Consider the following 18,867-nt stretch of genomic DNA (forward strand, 5'->3'; position numbering starts at 1 on the left):
CCAGGCTCCCGCTGGGCCTCTGTGTTCGCGCTGATCACAGCAGTTTCACGCAGTGTTCAGCGTTTTTGTAGCAAGTACCTTCGAGGATGACATCAAAAGATATTCACTGTTACTGTATGATACTCTACCAATGGAGACAGCTCGATCAATGGAGGCAGCTCAGTCCGCTGGGATGGGATAATTTCTGAAATGTGTCCTGCGGATCAGATATAGTCCACTTTATCATTCAGATCATACAGAGAGCGCTCGAAAAGGTCAAGTGAGTTTTCCCCATAGGAGTTAATTGTAGGTGGAACAATACCAGTGGCACCACCCTAACCGAGGAAAGAACCGTCTCAGAAGTCCATTTGGCAAGTTTACTTTTCAGACTCTGGTCACCATGCTCCAAGAGCCCTGCAGCTTGTGGGCAATAAGCACAATGAAGTTGGTGGTGGATCCCAAAATGAAGCATAATTCCTCTTTAATATCTCCAACAAAATGGGAGTGGGGGTGGGGGGGGGGGCGGGTGGTGCATTGTCAGAAGGTAGACAAAATGACAAAATCAAATACCAAAGCAGGTTATAATCTCCTTGAGTAAAATATTTACAACAGTTTTGGCAGTAGCGTTAAAAGTGCGGTAAGCTTCAACCCATCAAGGAAAAGAAAATCAACAATGACCAAAACATACTTATAGTACTGACACCTTTGCAACTCAATGAAGTCTTTAAACATCTTTTGCAGTTGGCATTAGGTGGTCAGAGGTCGACTCACCCTTGTCAGAGAACATAGAACAGAGAAAGGACAGCACAGAACAGGCCCTTTCAACCCATGATGTTTAATCCTAATGTAAAATATAGCAACAACCCCCACACCCCTCAATTCACTGCTCTCCATATGCAAGTCTACAAGTCGCTTCAATGTCCCCAATAACTCTGCTTCCACCACTACCACTGGTAACGCATTCCATGCATTCACAGCTCTCAGTGTAAAAAAACACTACTTCTGACATCTCCTTTATACCTTCCTCCTAATATCTTCAAACTATGTGCTCTCAGACCAGTCAATCTTGCCCTGGGGAAAATACTCTAGCTATTGACTCTATCTATTCCTCTCATTATTTTGTAGACATCTATCAGGTCTCCTTTCTTCCTCCTTCTCTCCATAGAGATGTCCAAGCCTATTCAACCTTTTTTTCCATAAGACACGCCCTCCAGTCCAAGCAGCATCCTTCTTTGCACCCTCTCCCAAGCCTCTGTATATTTCCTATAGTAGGACGACCAGAACTGGACACAATATTTCAAGTATTGCCTCACCAGAGACTTGTAGAACTGCAGCAAAACCTCACAGCTCTTGAACTCTATCCCCCTGTTGATGAAAGCCAAAACACCATATGCATTCTTAACAACCTTATCGACTTGTTTGGAAACTTTGAGGAATCTATGTACTTGCACATCCAAATCCCACTGTTCCTCCATACTGCCAAGAATCCTGTCTTTAATCCTATATTCAGCATTCGAGTTTCACCTTCCAACATGCATCACTTCGCATTTATCCAGGTTGAACTCAATCTGCCATTTCTCAGCCAGGCTCTGCAGTCTGTCTATGTCGCGCTGTAGCCAGCAGTAGCCCTTTATACTATTGCTGACACCTCCAAACTTTGTGTCATCTGCAAATTTACTAACCCTCCCCACAACCTCCTCATCCAAGTCATTTATAAAAACTACAACGAGCAGAGGCCCAAGTACAGAGCCCTGGGAGACCCCACTCAACACTGTCGTCTAGGCAGAATACTTTCCATCTACAGCCAATCTCTGCCTTCTGTCAGCCAGCCAATTCTGTGTATATCTGTTTAATGCCTGGAAACAGAGTTTGATGGAGGGTTGTCTGTTTATGTCTGATTAATGGTCGGTGATAGGGGGTGGTGCAGAGTTGTTTGTGTTTTTCTGTATATATCTGCTCAATGACAGGAGACAGACTGGTGGTGGTCGAAGGATGTTTGTGTGTGTATTTCTGTGTATATCTGCTCAATGGAAGGATAACAGGGCGGTGGTGGAGGGTTGTGTGTGTGTGTTTCTGTGTATATCTGTTTAATGGCAGGAGACAGGGCTGTCTTGGAGGGGTGTGCGTGTGATTCTGTGTATATCTATTTAAGGGCTGGAGACAGGGTGGCGGTGTGTGTATTTCTGTGTATATCTGTTCCGTGGCAGGAGACAAGGTGGTTATGGAGGGTTGTGTGTGTGTTTCTGCATAGACCTGCTCAATGGCAGGAGGCATGTTGTTCCTGGAATGTTGTGCTTGCGTGTGTGTGTTTCTGCGTATTTCTATTTAATTGCAGGAGATAGGGTGGTGGGGGAGGATTGTGTATGTATGTGCGTTTTTGTGTATATCTGTTTAAGGGCAGTAGGCAGGGTGTTCGTGGAAGATTGTGTGTGTATATTTCCGTGTATAACTGTTTGATGATAGGAGACAGGGTGGTCAAGGAGGTTTGAGTGAGTGTGTGTGTGTGTTTCTGTGCATATGTGCTTAATGGCACGAGACAGTTTGGTGTGTGTGTGTGTCATTGTGTATATCTGTCCAACGGCAGGAGGCAGGGTGTTCATGGAGTGTTGTGCATGTGGGTGGTTCTGCGTATATCCTTTTAATGGCAGGAGACAGGGCGGTGTTGGACTGTAGATGTCTGTGTTTCTGTGTCTAAGTGCTTATTGGTCGGAGACACGTTGGTGATGTAGGTTTGTGTATGTGTGTGTTTCTGTGCATATCTGTTAAATGGCAAGAGACAGGGTGGTGGAAGGGTCTGTATGTGTGTTTCTGTGTATATCTGTTTAATGCCAGGAGATGGAGAGTTGGTGGAGGGTTGTCTGTGTGTGTTTTTTTTCTGTGCCTGTCTGTTTAATACTGGTGTTAGGGTGGTGGTGCAGGGATGTGTATGTTTTTCTGTAAGAATATGCTGAATGACAGGAGACAGACTGATGGTGGTGGAGGGTTGTGTGTGTTTGTTTCTGTGTATTTCTGATTAATTGCAGGAATCAGAGTGCTGTTGGAGCATTCTGAAAGTATGCGTGTTTCTGTTTAAGGGCAGGAGACAGGGTGATGGGAGAGGGATGCGTGCGAGTTTCTGTGTATATCTGTTGTAAGAGCTGGAGAGAGTGTGGTGGTGGTGGAGGGTTGTCCGTGTGTTTTTCTGTTTATATCTGATAAACGGCAGGAAACGAGGTGGTGGTCAAGGGACGTGTATGTGTGTGTGTGTGTGTGTTTGTGTATAAACCTGCTTAAAAGCAGGAGACAGGTGTACAAAGTATTAAGGTGCGCCCCGAGATCGAAGCCACGTTGGAAGTGAGACGGAGGAATCGACAGAGAGGCTACAGAATGACATCGCATCCATTTGGATTTCTTTAAATCACTGACGAGCAGGAAAATGTAAACGGGGAGGGCGAGTGGGGAAGTGAGGCAGTAGCAGCTCTGGTGAAATTCCTTCTTTGTGATTCGCTCAGCAACCAGAGACGTGAAGGTGACTCAGGCGTGAGAGCTCTTCACATCGAGAACAAAAAGCACTCAAGGGCAGTTAGCACCTCTTCCGGAGAGTGGGGTGGGGTGAGGTAATTCCCTTTTGACTTCTCTGACTATGTTCAGAAACTGCCTTTTAGATTGAGGTGAACAGAGACTGCATTTCTTAAAAGCACCGTGGAATTTATCAAACTTTATTGTGTCGCTTCCTTTCGATTCCCACACAGGTTTCCAACTCAGTTGGTATCCATGTGGCTCATATCCAGGTGTGCACATCTCTGCAGCGAATTGCACGGTTAAGGCAAAAAGGCAAGGAAAGTGGCATCTCGAATTGGCTCCGAGGTCAGAGCATCCTCGCAATGTGATCTGTCGTTCTCGGATTGTAATGCTACCTCCGGTTTTAGGGTGGAGAACATTCTTTGGGACTCTTATTCTGCAAGACAGACACAGTGACTGAAACTATACTGCACGTTATGATTTGGAACACGGGCTGCTCAGCTTTGTGCATTTTCCCTGTAGTCCGGTGTGTTTCATGTTCCGTGTAAACGTGAAAGTTGTCCTGTTTCGAGCAATGGGTGAAATCATTTATCAATGCAAGAATCGAAATTGCAGTCATGTCAAGCAGCTCATGGTAATTTGACCAAATCATAACCGATCGTGTGTTCTCACGCACTCACAGATGCATTTGGAGCTGAAAAGAGTCTGAGAAGATCGACTCAGCTTACCATTGATTTTTGTCTGGATTGATGGGTATCATTATCTGCTGCGAAATTGTCATTGTAGCCGGGCACATCCCAGCAGCTGTGCGAGTCGGAGAGGGATCATGGAACCCTTTTAACGTGACTTTGCATCTGTTGTTTTGCAGGAGCACAATTGGAAGTGCAAGAAAATAGGCAGCAGTCGTGGCTGGCTGGTAGTGTGGCCGAGCGGTCTAAGGCGCTGGGTTTAAGCTCCAGTCTCTGACAGAGGCGTGGGTTCGAATTCCACCGCTGCCATTTCTGCTGACCTTCTCCAATCGCGCAGCTGGTTGAAATGCTGTTTCGACTCCTGCTGCGTTTCTGTTTAAAACAGAAGCGAAATGGGTTTGCTTCCCGGGCAATTAATTGTGGTGTGTGAAAGTGCCGAATTTGGCGAAGCGTCTGTGCTGTCATGATCGTGTTCGCCTCCCGCAGCTCTTCTGTTGCTTTACGTTCCAGGCGAGTTGAATTTTAATGGAACCGAATGGAGACTGTTATTTCATCGCTGTTGTGAAACAAAGTACTACGGTGACTCGACTCGTCGTTATTTGGTTTTCTGGCCAATGAAAAAATCGTTCCAATGAATTTCGATGTCATATGTTATTGAATTTCTCCCATTTCATTCATCTCCGTCCTGGAGACATCGGAAGGGAAAGGTAATCTAGCCGAGACTGTGATTGGTGAAATTCACTTTTTATGGCCCATTCTTATTATGTTCTTTCTTTCTCTCTTTTCAGCATTGTCCGGGAAGTGGTGGTGCACTCAGGCTCCTGTATGTTTGAAAGAGTAGTTTGGAATTGCCCTGTTGTTAGTTGTGAGATTACCTTATGGCTCATGCCCCGGACTGTCTCACATTTAGCATTCATGCTCGCTGTGTCTGGAAATACATTTGGTTTGCCAGTTTTGTTTGTGTTCCGTGTTAAATGCTTTCCGTTTTGCGATTCTCTCAATAAATTACGACTGAACAGGGTTTCTGAGGTAACTTCCAGCTGCAAAAATCCTGAACTGAGAATCTGGGAAAATTTCCCAGAGTATGGTCAGTCGGAGCAAAAGTAAGGAAGTCGTTCGTTTCTGCAGCGATTCACAATGCTACCGTTCCCGTGAGCAGTCGAACAGGCTATATGATTGTGCCGCAGACTGCGACGGCAAGCTCCGCTAAAGAGTGATCCTTTAATGCCGGTGTAAGCAACACAACGTTATTAGGGCACACCGCGTGGAAACAGATACTTCGGTGTATCTCGTCCATGCTCAGCACATAGCCAAAATTAAACAAGTCCCATTAAACAACGAGCGATTGGAAACAGAAAGGTGAAAAGTAGAATGGCTTCAACTTTCAGTGCTTGAACAAATCTGCTCTCGTAGTGAAATGTAATGCAACTCCATTTAATTACTGTGCAAAGCATTGTCAAGTTTTTCTCCAACCTGGTTCTGATCATATGCCATTCTGTTTGAGAGTGTAGTTCCCGCCTTCTGATCCTTCCATGAAAAGCAGCACCGCATTTGCATTCCTTGCGCAGGTTTGCCCGGTTCAAAGACAGGGAAGAAGCTGATGCTCTGGTATCACAGCGCACCACGGATTCCTGAACTAGTCTGTCTGTCAAATGTACCCCCAAAGTCGTCTCTGAAAGACCTCATTTGGAAGCTGTCTGTCGTTATTCAACGTACGAGAGTTGGCACCACAGGTCCTGAATCATGTTTTGGAGCAGTTCGCACGGAAGTGGCTCATTCAATCAGCAACAGCAATGAAAGAAATTACACTCTCAGAGGAACCTCTGGACCTATGCTTTCACAGCGTCGCTAGTATTAAGGTGCGCCCCGAGATCTAAGCCACGTTGGAAGTGAGACGGAGGAATCGACAGAGAGGCTACAGAATGACATCGCATCCATTTGGATTTCTTTAAATCACTGACGAGCAGGAAAATGTAAACGGGGAGGGCGAGTGGGGAAGTGAGGCAGTAGCAGCTCTGGTGAAATTCCTTCTTTGTGATTCGCTCAGCAACCAGAGACGTGAAGGTGACTCAGGCGTGAGAGCTCTTCACATCGAGAACAAAAAGCACTCAAGGGCAGTTAGCACCTCTTCCGGAGAGTGGGGTGGGGTGAGGTAATTCCCTTTTGACTTCTCTGACTATGTTCAGAAACTGCCTTTTAGATTGAGGTGAACAGAGACTGCATTTCTTAAAAGCACCATGGAATTTATCAAACTTTATTGTGTCGCTTCCTTTCGATTCCCACACAGGTTTCCAACTCAGTTGGTATCCATGTGGCTCATATCCAGGTGTGAACATCTCTGCAGCGAATTGCACGGTTAAGGCAAAAAGGCAAGGAAAGTGGCATCTCGAATTGGCTCCGAGGTCAGAGCATCCTCGCAATGTGATCTGTCGTTCTCGGATTGTAATGCTACCTCCGGTTTTAGGGTGGAGAACATTCTTTGGGACTCTTATTCTGCAAGACAGACACAGTGACTGAAACTATGCTGCACGTTATGATTTGGAACACGGGCTGCTCAGCTTTGTGCATTTTCCCTGTAGTCCGGTGTGTTTCATGTTCCGTGTAAACGTGAAAGTTGTCCTGTTTCGAGCAATGGGTGAAATCATTTATCAATGCAAGAATCGAAATTGCAGTCATGTCAAGCAGCTCATGGTAATTTGACCAAATCATAACCGATCGTGTGTTCTCACGCACTCACAGATGCATTTGGAGCTGAAAAGAGTCTGAGAAGATCGACTCAGCTTACCATTGATTTTTGTCTGGATTGATGGGTATCATTATCTGCTGCGAAATTGTCATTGTAGCCGGGCACATCCCAGCAGCTGTGCGAGTCGGAGAGGGATCATGGAACCCTTTTAACGTGACTTTGCATCTGTTGTTTTGCAGGAGCACAATTGGAAGTGCAAGAAAATAGGCAGCAGTCGTGGCTGGCTGGTAGTGTGGCCGAGCGGTCTAAGGCGCTGGGTTTAAGCTCCAGTCTCTGACAGAGGCGTGGGTTCGAATCCCACCGCTGCCATTTCTGCTGACCTTCTCCAATCGCGCAGCTGGTTGAAATGCTGTTTCGACTCCTGCTGCGTTTCTGTTTAAAACAGAAGCGAAATGGGTTTGCTTCCCGGGCAATTAATTGTGGTGTGTGAAAGTGCCGAATTTGGCGAAGCGTCTGTGCTGTCATGATCGTGTTCGCCTCCCGCAGCTCTTCTGTTGCTTTACGTTCCAGGCGAGTTGAATTTTAATGGAACCGAATGGAGACTGTTATTTCATCGCTGTTGTGAAACAAAGTACTACGGTGACTCGACTCGTCGTTATTTGGTTTTCTGGCCAATGAAAAAATCGTTCCAATGAATTTCGATGTCATATGTTATTGAATTTCTCCCATTTCATTCATCTCCGTCCTGGAGACATCGGAAGGGAAAGGTAATCTAGCCGAGACTGTGATTGGTGAAATTCACTTTTTATGGCCCATTCTTATTATGTTCTTTCTTTCTCTCTTTTCAGCATTGTCCGGGAAGTGGTGGTGCACTCAGGCTCCTGTATGTTTGAAAGAGTAGTTTGGAATTGCCCTGTTGTTAGTTGTGAGATTACCTTATGGCTCATGCCCCGGACTGTCTCACATTTAGCATTCATGCTCGCTGTGTCTGGAAATACATTTGGTTTGCCAGTTTTGTTTGTGTTGCGTGTTAAATGCTTTCCGTTTTGCGATTCTCTCAATAAATTACGACTGAACAGGGTTTCTGAGGTAACTTCCAGCTGCAAAAATCCTGAACTGAGAATCTGGGAAAATTTCCCAGAGTATGGTCAGTCGGAGCAAAAGTAAGGAAGTCGTTCGTTTCTGCAGCGATTCACAATGCTACCGTTCCCGTGAGCAGTCGAACAGGCTATATGATTGTGCCGCAGACTGCGACGGCAAGCTCCGCTAAAGAGTGATCCTTTAATGCCGGTGTAAGCAACACAACGTTATTAGGGCACACCGCGTGGAAACAGATACTTCGGTGTATCTCGTCCATGCTCAGCACATAGCCAAAATTAAACAAGTCCCATTAAACAACGAGCGATTGGAAACAGAAAGGTGAAAAGTAGAATGGCTTCAACTTTCAGTGCTTGAACCAATCTGCTCTCGTAGTGAAATGTAATGCAACTCCATTTAATTACTGTGCAAAGCATTGTCAAGTTTTTCTCCAACCTGGTTCTGATCATATGCCATTCTGTTTGAGAGTGTAGTTCCCGCCTTCTGATCCTTCCATGAAAAGCAGCACCGCATTTGCATTCCTTGCGCAGGTTTGCCCGGTTCAAAGACAGGGAAGAAGCTGATGCTCTGGTATCACAGCGCACCACGGATTCCTGAACTAGTCTGTCTGTCAAATGTACCCCCAAAGTCGTCTCTGAAAGACCTCATTTGGAAGCTGTCTGTCGTTATTCAACGTACGAGAGTTGGCACCAGAGGTCCTGAATCATGTTTTGGAGCAGTTCGCACGGAAGTGGCTCATTCAATCAGCAACAGCAATGAAAGAAATTACACTCTCAGAGGAACCTCTGGACCTATGCTTTCACAGCGTCGCTAGTATTAAGGTGCGCCCCGAGATCGAAGCCACGTTGGAAGTGAGACGGAGGAATCGACAGAGAGGCTACAGAATGACATCGCATCCATTTGGATTTCTTTAAATCACTGACGAGCAGGAAAATGTAAACGGGGAGGGCGAGTGGGGAAGTGAGGCAGTAGCAGCTCTGGTGAAATTCCTTCTTTGTGATTCGCTCAGCAACCAGAGACGTGAAGGTGACTCAGGCGTGAGAGCTCTTCACATCGAGAACAAAAAGCACTCACGGGCAGTTAGCACCTCTTCCGGAGAGTGGGGTGGGGTGAGGTAATTCCCTTTTGACTTCTCTGACTATGTTCAGAAACTGCCTTTTAGATTGAGGTGAACAGAGACTGCATTTCTTAAAAGCACCATGGAATTTATCAAACTTTATTGTGTCGCTTCCTTTCGATTCCCACACAGGTTTCCAACTCAGTTGGTATCCATGTGGCTCATATCCAGGTGTGAACATCTCTGCAGCGAATTGCACGGTTAAGGCAAAAAGGCAAGGAAAGTGGCATCTCGAATTGGCTCCGAGGTCAGAGCATCCTCGCAATGTGATCTGTCGTTCTCGGATTGTAATGCTACCTCCGGTTTTAGGGTGGAGAACATTCTTTGGGACTCTTATTCTGCAAGACAGACACAGTGACTGAAACTATGCTGCACGTTATGATTTGGAACACGGGCTGCTCTGCTTTGTGCATTTTCCCTGTAGTCCGGTGTGTTTCATGTTCCGTGTAAACGTGAAAGTTGTCCTGTTTCGAGCAATGGGTGAAATCATTTATCAATGCAAGAATCGAAATTGCAGTCATGTCAAGTAGCTCATGGTAATTTGACCAAATCATAACCGATCGTGTGTTCTCACGCACTCACAGATGCATTTGGAGCTGAAAAGAGTCTGAGAAGATCGACTCAGCTTTCCATTGAGTTTTGTCTGGATTGATGGGTATCATTATCTGCTGCGAAATTGTCATTGTAGCCGGGCACATCCCAGCAGCTGTGCGAGTCGGAGAGGGATCATGGAACCCTTTTAACGTGACTTTGCATCTGTTGTTTTGCAGGAGCACAATTGGAAGTGCAAGAAAATGGGCAGCGCTAGTGGCTGGCTGGTAGTGTGGCCGAGCGGTCTAAGGCGCTGGATTTAAGCTCCAGTCTCTGACAGAGGCGTGGGTTCGAATCCCACCGCTGCCGTTTCTGCTGACCTTCTCCAATCGCGCAGCTGGTTGAAATGCTGTTTCGACTCCTGCTGCGTTTCTGTTTAAAACAGAAGCGAAATGGGTTTGCTTCCCGGGCAATTAATTGTGGTGTGTGAAAGTGCCGAATTTGGCGAAGCGTCTGTGCTGTCATGATCGTGTTCGCCTCCCGCAGCTCTTCTGTTGCTTTACGTTCCAGGCGAGTTGAATTTTAATGGAACCGAATGGAGACTGTTATTTCATCGCTGTTGTGAAACAAAGTACTACGGTGACTCGACTCGTCGTTATTTGGTTTTCTGGCCAATGAAAAAATCGTTCCAATGAATTTCGATGTCATATGTTATTGAATTTCTCCCATTTCATTCATCTCCGTCCTGGAGACATCGGAAGGGAAAGGTAATCTAGCCGAGACTGTGATTGGTGAAATTCACTTTTTATGGACCATTCTTATTATGTTCTTTCTTTCTCTCTTTTCAGCATTGTCCGGGAAGTGGTGGTGCACTCAGGCTCCTGTATGTTTGAAAGAGTAGTTTGGAATTGCCCTGTTGTTAGTTGTGAGATTACCTTATGGCTCATGCCCCGGACTGTCTCACATTTAGCATTCATGCTCGCTGTGTCTGGAAATACATTTGGTTTGCCAGTTTTGTTTGTGTTCCGTGTTAAATGCTTTCCGTTTTGCGATTCTCTCAATAAATTACGACTGAACAGGGTTTCTGAGGTAACTTCCAGCTGCAAAAATCCTGAACTGAGAATCTGGGAAAATTTCCCAGAGTATGGTCAGTCGGAGCAAAAGTAAGGAAGTCGTTCGTTTCTGCAGCGATTCACAATGCTACCGTTCCCGTGAGCAGTCGAACAGGCTATATGATTGTGCCGCAGACTGCGACGGCAAGCTCCGCTAAAGAGTGATCCTTTAATGCCGGTGTAAGCAACACAACGTTATTAGGGCACACCGCGTGGAAACAGATACTTCGGTGTATCTCGTCCATGCTCAGCACATAGCCAAAATTAAACAAGTCCCATTAAACAACGAGCGATTGGAAACAGAAAGGTGAAAAGTAGAATGGCTTCAACTTTCAGTGCTTGAACAAATCTGCTCTCGTAGTGAAATGTAATGCAACTCCATTTAATTACTGTGCAAAGCATTGTCAAGTTTTTCTCCAACCTGGTTCTGATCATATGCCATTCTGTTTGAGAGTGTAGTTCCCGCCTTCTGATCCTTCCATGAAAAGCAGCACCGCATTTGCATTCCTTGCGCAGGTTTGCCCGGTTCAAAGACAGGGAAGAAGCTGATGCTCTGGTATCACAGCGCACCACGGATTCCTGAACTAGTCTGTCTGTCAAATGTACCCCCAAAGTCGTCTCTGAAAGACCTCATTTGGAAGCTGTCTGTCGTTATTCAACGGACGAGAGTTGGCACCAGAGGTCCTGAATCATGTTTTGGAGCAGTTCGCACGGAAGTGGCTCATTCAATCAGCAACAGCAATGAAAGAAATTACACTCTCAGAGGAACCTCTGGACCTATGCTTTCACAGCGTCGCTAGTATTAAGGTGCGCCCCGAGATCTAAGCCACGTTGGAAGTGAGACGGAGGAATCGACAGAGAGGCTACAGAATGACATCGCATCCATTTGGATTTCTTTAAATCACTGACGAGCAGGAAAATGTAAACGGGGAGGGCGAGTGGGGAAGTGAGGCAGTAGCAGCTCTGGTGAAATTCCTTCTTTGTGATTCGCTCAGCAACCAGAGACGTGAAGGTGACTCAGGCGTGAGAGCTCTTCACATCGAGAACAAAAAGCACTCAAGGGCAGTTAGCACCTCTTCCGGAGAGTGGGGTGGGGTGAGGTAATTCCCTTTTGACTTCTCTGACTATGTTCAGAAACTGCCTTTTAGATTGAGGTGAACAGAGACTGCATTTCTTAAAAGCACCATGGAATTTATCAAACTTTATTGTGTCGCTTCCTTTCGATTCCCACACAGGTTTCCAACTCAGTTGGTATCCATGTGGCTCATATCCAGGTGTGAACATCTCTGCAGCGAATTGCACGGTTAAGGCAAAAAGGCAAGGAAAGTGGCATCTCGAATTGGCTCCGAGGTCAGAGCATCCTCGCAATGTGATCTGTCGTTCTCGGATTGTAATGCTACCTCCGGTTTTAGGGTGGAGAACATTCTTTGGGACTCTTATTCTGCAAGACAGACACAGTGACTGAAACTATACTGCACGTTATGATTTGGAACACGGGCTGCTCAGCTTTGTGCATTTTCCCTGTAGTCCGGTGTGTTTCATGTTCCGTGTAAACGTGAAAGTTGTCCTGTTTCGAGCAATGGGTGAAATCATTTATCAATGCAAGAATCGAAATTGCAGTCATGTCAAGCAGCTCATGGTAATTTGACCAAATCATAACCGATCGTGTGTTCTCACGCACTCACAGATGCATTTGGAGCTGAAAAGAGTCTGAGAAGATCGACTCAGCTTACCATTGATTTTTGTCTGGATTGATGGGTATCATTATCTGCTGCGAAATTGTCATTGTAGCCGGGCACATCCCAGCAGCTGTGCGAGTCGGAGAGGGATCATGGAACCCTTTTAACGTGACTTTGCATCTGTTGTTTTGCAGGAGCACAATTGGAAGTGCAAGAAAATAGGCAGCAGTCGTGGCTGGCTGGTAGTGTGGCCGAGCGGTCTAAGGCGCTGGGTTTAAGCTCCAGTCTCTGACAGAGGCGTGGGTTCGAATTCCACCGCTGCCATTTCTGCTGACCTTCTCCAATCGCGCAGCTGGTTGAAATGCTGTTTCGACTCCTGCTGCGTTTCTGTTTAAAACAGAAGCGAAATGGGTTTGCTTCCCGGGCAATTAATTGTGGTGTGTGAAAGTGCCGAATTTGGCGAAGCGTCTGTGCTGTCATGATCGTGTTCGCCTCCCGCAGCTCTTCTGTTGCTTTACGTTCCAGGCGAGTTGAATTTTAATGGAACCGAATGGAGACTGTTATTTCATCGCTGTTGTGAAACAAAGTACTACGGTGACTCGACTCGTCGTTATTTGGTTTTCTGGCCAATGAAAAAATCGTTCCAATGAATTTCGATGTCATATGTTATTGAATTTCTCCCATTTCATTCATCTCCGTCCTGGAGACATCGGAAGGGAAAGGTAATCTAGCCGAGACTGTGATTGGTGAAATTCACTTTTTATGGCCCATTCTTATTATGTTCTTTCTTTCTCTCTTTTCAGCATTGTCCGGGAAGTGGTGGTGCACTCAGGCTCCTGTATGTTTGAAAGAGTAGTTTGGAATTGCCCTGTTGTTAGTTGTGAGATTACCTTATGGCTCATGCCCCGGACTGTCTCACATTTAGCATTCATGCTCGCTGTGTCTGGAAATACATTTGGTTTGCCAGTTTTGTTTGTGTTCCGTGTTAAATGCTTTCCGTTTTGCGATTCTCTCAATAAATTACGACTGAACAGGGTTTCTGAGGTAACTTCCAGCTGCAAAAATCCTGAACTGAGAATCTGGGAAAATTTCCCAGAGTATGGTCAGTCGGAGCAAAAGTAAGGAAGTCGTTCGTTTCTGCAGCGATTCACAATGCTACCGTTCCCGTGAGCAGTCGAACAGGCTATATGATTGTGCCGCAGACTGCGACGGCAAGCTCCGCTAAAGAGTGATCCTTTAATGCCGGTGTAAGCAACACAACGTTATTAGGGCACACCGCGTGGAAACAGATACTTCGGTGTATCTCGTCCATGCTCAGCACATAGCCAAAATTAAACAAGTCCCATTAAACAACGAGCGATTGGAAACAGAAAGGTGAAAAGTAGAATGGCTTCAACTTTCAGTGCTTGAACAAATCTGCTCTCGTAGTGAAATGTAATGCAACTCCATTTAATTACTGTGCAAAGCATTGTCAAGTTTTTCTCCAACCTGGTTCTGATCATATGCCATTCTGTTTGAGAGTGTAGTTCCCGCCTTCTGATCCTTCCATGAAAAGCAGCACCGCATTTGCATTCCTTGCGCAGGTTTGCCCGGTTCAAAGACAGGGAAGAAGCTGATGCTCTGGTATCACAGCGCACCACGGATTCCTGAACTAGTCTGTCTGTCAAATGTACCCCCAAAGTCGTCTCTGAAAGACCTCATTTGGAAGCTGTCTGTCGTTATTCAACGTACGAGAGTTGGCACCACAGGTCCTGAATCATGTTTTGGAGCAGTTCGCACGGAAGTGGCTCATTCAATCAGCAACAGCAATGAAAGAAATTACACTCTCAGAGGAACCTCTGGACCTATGCTTTCACAGCGTCGCTAGTATTAAGGTGCGCCCCGAGATCTAAGCCACGTTGGAAGTGAGACGGAGGAATCGACAGAGAGGCTACAGAATGACATCGCATCCATTTGGATTTCTTTAAATCACTGACGAGCAGGAAAATGTAAACGGGGAGGGCGAGTGGGGAAGTGAGGCAGTAGCAGCTCTGGTGAAATTCCTTCTTTGTGATTCGCTCAGCAACCAGAGACGTGAAGGTGACTCAGGCGTGAGAGCTCTTCACATCGAGAACAAAAAGCACTCAAGGGCAGTTAGCACCTCTTCCGGAGAGTGGGGTGGGGTGAGGTAATTCCCTTTTGACTTCTCTGACTATGTTCAGAAACTGCCTTTTAGATTGAGGTGAACAGAGACTGCATTTCTTAAAAGCACCATGGAATTTATCAAACTTTATTGTGTCGCTTCCTTTCGATTCCCACACAGGTTTCCAACTCAGTTGGTATCCATGTGGCTCATATCCAGGTGTGAACATCTCTGCAGCGAATTGCACGGTTAAGGCAAAAAGGCAAGGAAAGTGGCATCTCGAATTGGCTCCGAGGTCAGAGCATCCTCGCAATGTGATCTGTCGTTCTCGGATTGTAATGCTACCTCCGGTTTTAGGGTGGAGAACATTCTTTGGGACTCTTATTCTGCAAGACAGACACAGTGACTGAAACTATGCTGCACGTTATGATTTGGAACACGGGCTGCTCAGCTTTGTGCATTTTCCCTGTAGTCCGGTGTGTTTCATGTTCCGTGTAAACGTGAAAGTTGTCCTGTTTCGAGCAATGGGTGAAATCATTTATCAATGCAAGAATCGAAATTGCAGTCATGTCAAGCAGCTCATGGTAATTTGACCAAATCATAACCGATCGTGTGTTCTCACGCACTCACAGATGCATTTGGAGCTGAAAAGAGTCTGAGAAGATCGACTCAGCTTACCATTGATTTTTGTCTGGATTGATGGGTATCATTATCTGCTGCGAAATTGTCATTGTAGCCGGGCACATCCCAGCAGCTGTGCGAGTCGGAGAGGGATCATGGAACCCTTTTAACGTGACTTTGCATCTGTTGTTTTGCAGGAGCACAATTGGAAGTGCAAGAAAATAGGCAGCAGTCGTGGCTGGCTGGTAGTGTGGCCGAGCGGTCTAAGGCGCTGGGTTTAAGCTCCAGTCTCTGACAGAGGCGTGGGTTCGAATCCCACCGCTGCCATTTCTGCTGACCTTCTCCAATCGCGCAGCTGGTTGAAATGCTGTTTCGACTCCTGCTGCGTTTCTGTTTAAAACAGAAGCGAAATGGGTTTGCTTCCCGGGCAATTAATTGTGGTGTGTGAAAGTGCCGAATTTGGCGAAGCGTCTGTGCTGTCATGATCGTGTTCGCCTCCCGCAGCTCTTCTGTTGCTTTACGTTCCAGGCGAGTTGAATTTTAATGGAACCGAATGGAGACTGTTATTTCATCGCTGTTGTGAAACAAAGTACTACGGTGACTCGACTCGTCGTTATTTGGTTTTCTGGCCAATGAAAAAATCGTTCCAATGAATTTCGATGTCATATGTTATTGAATTTCTCCCATTTCATTCATCTCCGTCCTGGAGACATCGGAAGGGAAAGGTAATCTAGCCGAGACTGTGATTGGTGAAATTCACTTTTTATGGCCCATTCTTATTATGTTCTTTCTTTCTCTCTTTTCAGCATTGTCCGGGAAGTGGTGGTGCACTCAGGCTCCTGTATGTTTGAAAGAGTAGTTTGGAATTGCCCTGTTGTTAGTTGTGAGATTACCTTATGGCTCATGCCCCGGACTGTCTCACATTTAGCATTCATGCTCGCTGTGTCTGGAAATACATTTGGTTTGCCAGTTTTGTTTGTGTTGCGTGTTAAATGCTTTCCGTTTTGCGATTCTCTCAATAAATTACGACTGAACAGGGTTTCTGAGGTAACTTCCAGCTGCAAAAATCCTGAACTGAGAATCTGGGAAAATTTCCCAGAGTATGGTCAGTCGGAGCAAAAGTAAGGAAGTCGTTCGTTTCTGCAGCGATTCACAATGCTACCGTTCCCGTGAGCAGTCGAACAGGCTATATGATTGTGCCGCAGACTGCGACGGCAAGCTCCGCTAAAGAGTGATCCTTTAATGCCGGTGTAAGCAACACAACGTTATTAGGGCACACCGCGTGGAAACAGATACTTCGGTGTATCTCGTCCATGCTCAGCACATAGCCAAAATTAAACAAGTCCCATTAAACAACGAGCGATTGGAAACAGAAAGGTGAAAAGTAGAATGGCTTCAACTTTCAGTGCTTGAACAAATCTGCTCTCGTAGTGAAATGTAATGCAACTCCATTTAATTACTGTGCAAAGCATTGTCAAGTTTTTCTCCAACCTGGTTCTGATCATATGCCATTCTGTTTGAGAGTGTAGTTCCCGCCTTCTGATCCTTCCATGAAAAGCAGCACCGCATTTGCATTCCTTGCGCAGGTTTGCCCGGTTCAAAGACAGGGAAGAAGCTGATGCTCTGGTATCACAGCGCACCACGGATTCCTGAACTAGTCTGTCTGTCAAATGTACCCCCAAAGTCGTCTCTGAAAGACCTCATTTGGAAGCTGTCTGTCGTTATTCAACGTACGAGAGTTGGCACCACAGGTCCTGAATCATGTTTTGGAGCAGTTCGCACGGAAGTGGCTCATTCAATCAGCAACAGCAATGAAAGAAATTACACTCTCAGAGGAACCTCTGGACCTATGCTTTCACAGCGTCGCTAGTATTAAGGTGCGCCCCGAGATCTAAGCCACGTTGGAAGTGAGACGGAGGAATCGACAGAGAGGCTACAGAATGACATCGCATCCATTTGGATTTCTTTAAATCACTGACGAGCAGGAAAATGTAAACGGGGAGGGCGAGTGGGGAAGTGAGGCAGTAGCAGCTCTGGTGAAATTCCTTCTTTGTGATTCGCTCAGCAACCAGAGACGTGAAGGTGACTCAGGCGTGAGAGCTCTTCACATCGAGAACAAAAAGCACTCAAGGGCAGTTAGCACCTCTTCCGGAGAGTGGGGTGGGGTGAGGTAATTCCCTTTTGACTTCTCTGACTATGTTCAGAAACTGCCTTTTAGATTGAGGTGAACAGAGACTGCATTTCTTAAAAGCACCGTGGAATTTATCAAACTTTATTGTGTCGCTTCCTTTCGATTCCCACACAGGTTTCCAACTCAGTTGGTATCCATGTGGCTCATATCCAGGTGTGCACATCTCTGCAGCGAATTGCACGGTTAAGGCAAAAAGGCAAGGAAAGTGGCATCTCGAATTGGCTCCGAGGTCAGAGCATCCTCGCAATGTGATCTGTCGTTCTCGGATTGTAATGCTACCTCCGGTTTTAGGGTGGAGAACATTCTTTGGGACTCTTATTCTGCAAGACAGACACAGTGACTGAAACTATGCTGCACGTTATGATTTGGAACACGGGCTGCTCAGCTTTGTGCATTTTCCCTGTAGTCCGGTGTGTTTCATGTTCCGTGTAAACGTGAAAGTTGTCCTGTTTCGAGCAATGGGTGAAATCATTTATCAATGCAAGAATCGAAATTGCAGTCATGTCAAGTAGCTCATGGTAATTTGACCAAATCATAACGGATCGTGTGTTCTCACGCACTCACAGATGCATTTGGAGCTGAAAAGAGTCTGAGAAGATCGACTCAGCTTACCATTGATTTTTGTCTGGATTGATGGGTATCATTATCTGCTGCGAAATTGTCATTGTAGCCGGGCACATCCCAGCAGCTGTGCGAGTCGGAGAGGGATCATGGAACCCTTTTAACGTGACTTTGCATCTGTTGTTTTGCAGGAGCACAATTGGAAGTGCAAGAAAATGGGCAGCGCTAGTGGCTGGCTGGTAGTCTGGCCGAGCGGTCTAAGGCGCTGGATTTAAGCTCCAGTCTCTGACAGAGGCGTGGGTTCGAATCCCACCGCTGCCATTTCTGCTGACCTTCTCCAATCGCGCAGCTGGTTGAAATGCTGTTTCGACTCCTGCTGCGTTTCTGTTTAAAACAGAAGCGAAATGGGTTTGCTTCCCGGGCAATTAATTGTGGTGTGTGAAAGTGCCGAATTTGGCGAAGCGTCTGTGCTGTCATGATCGTGTTCGCCTCCCGCAGCTCTTCTGTTGCTTTACGTTCCAGGCGAGTTGAATTTTAATGGAACCGAATGGAGACTGTTATTTCATCGCTGTTGTGAAACAAAGTACTACGGTGACTCGACTCGTCGTTATTTGGTTTTCTGGCCAATGAAAAAATCGTTCCAATGAATTTCGATGTCATATGTTATTGAATTTCTCCCATTTCATTCATCTCCGTCCTGGAGACATCGGAAGGGAAAGGTAATCTAGCCGAGACTGTGATTGGTGAAATTCACTTTTTATGGCCCATTCTTATTATGTTCTTTCTTTCTCTCTTTTCAGCATTGTCCGGGAAGTGGTGGTGCACTCAGGCTCCTGTATGTTTGAAAGAGTAGTTTGGAATTGCCCTGTTGTTAGTTGTGAGATTACCTTATGGCTCATGCCCCGGACTGTCTCACATTTAGCATTCATGCTCGCTGTGTCTGGAAATACATTTGGTTTGCCAGTTTTGTTTGTGTTGCG

General features: G+C 46.0%; 6 non-coding genes across 6 annotated transcripts; all 6 read left to right on the forward strand.

The window, feature by feature from the left end:
- Nucleotides 1–4,395: 4,395 nt before the first annotated feature.
- trnal-uaa (transfer RNA leucine (anticodon UAA)) lies at nt 4,396–4,478 on the forward strand. Its single transcript has one exon. It is a non-coding gene; the product is annotated as a tRNA-Leu (tRNA).
- Nucleotides 4,479–7,141: 2,663 nt separating this feature from the next.
- trnal-uaa (transfer RNA leucine (anticodon UAA)) lies at nt 7,142–7,224 on the forward strand. The gene has a single exon. It is a non-coding gene; the product is annotated as a tRNA-Leu (tRNA).
- A 2,663-nt stretch (nt 7,225–9,887) lies between these two features.
- Nucleotides 9,888–9,970, forward strand: trnal-uaa (transfer RNA leucine (anticodon UAA)). Its single transcript has one exon. It is a non-coding gene; the product is annotated as a tRNA-Leu (tRNA).
- Nucleotides 9,971–12,633: 2,663 nt separating this feature from the next.
- trnal-uaa (transfer RNA leucine (anticodon UAA)) lies at nt 12,634–12,716 on the forward strand. Its single transcript has one exon. It is a non-coding gene; the product is annotated as a tRNA-Leu (tRNA).
- Nucleotides 12,717–15,379: 2,663 nt separating this feature from the next.
- trnal-uaa (transfer RNA leucine (anticodon UAA)) lies at nt 15,380–15,462 on the forward strand. The gene has a single exon. It is a non-coding gene; the product is annotated as a tRNA-Leu (tRNA).
- Nucleotides 15,463–18,125: 2,663 nt separating this feature from the next.
- trnal-uaa (transfer RNA leucine (anticodon UAA)) lies at nt 18,126–18,208 on the forward strand. Its single transcript has one exon. It is a non-coding gene; the product is annotated as a tRNA-Leu (tRNA).
- Nucleotides 18,209–18,867: the final 659 nt, after the last annotated feature.

This window comes from Chiloscyllium punctatum, chromosome 41, assembly GCF_047496795.1.
Source record: "Chiloscyllium punctatum isolate Juve2018m chromosome 41, sChiPun1.3, whole genome shotgun sequence".
In the NCBI taxonomy this organism is placed as follows: Eukaryota; Metazoa; Chordata; class Chondrichthyes; order Orectolobiformes; family Hemiscylliidae; genus Chiloscyllium; species Chiloscyllium punctatum.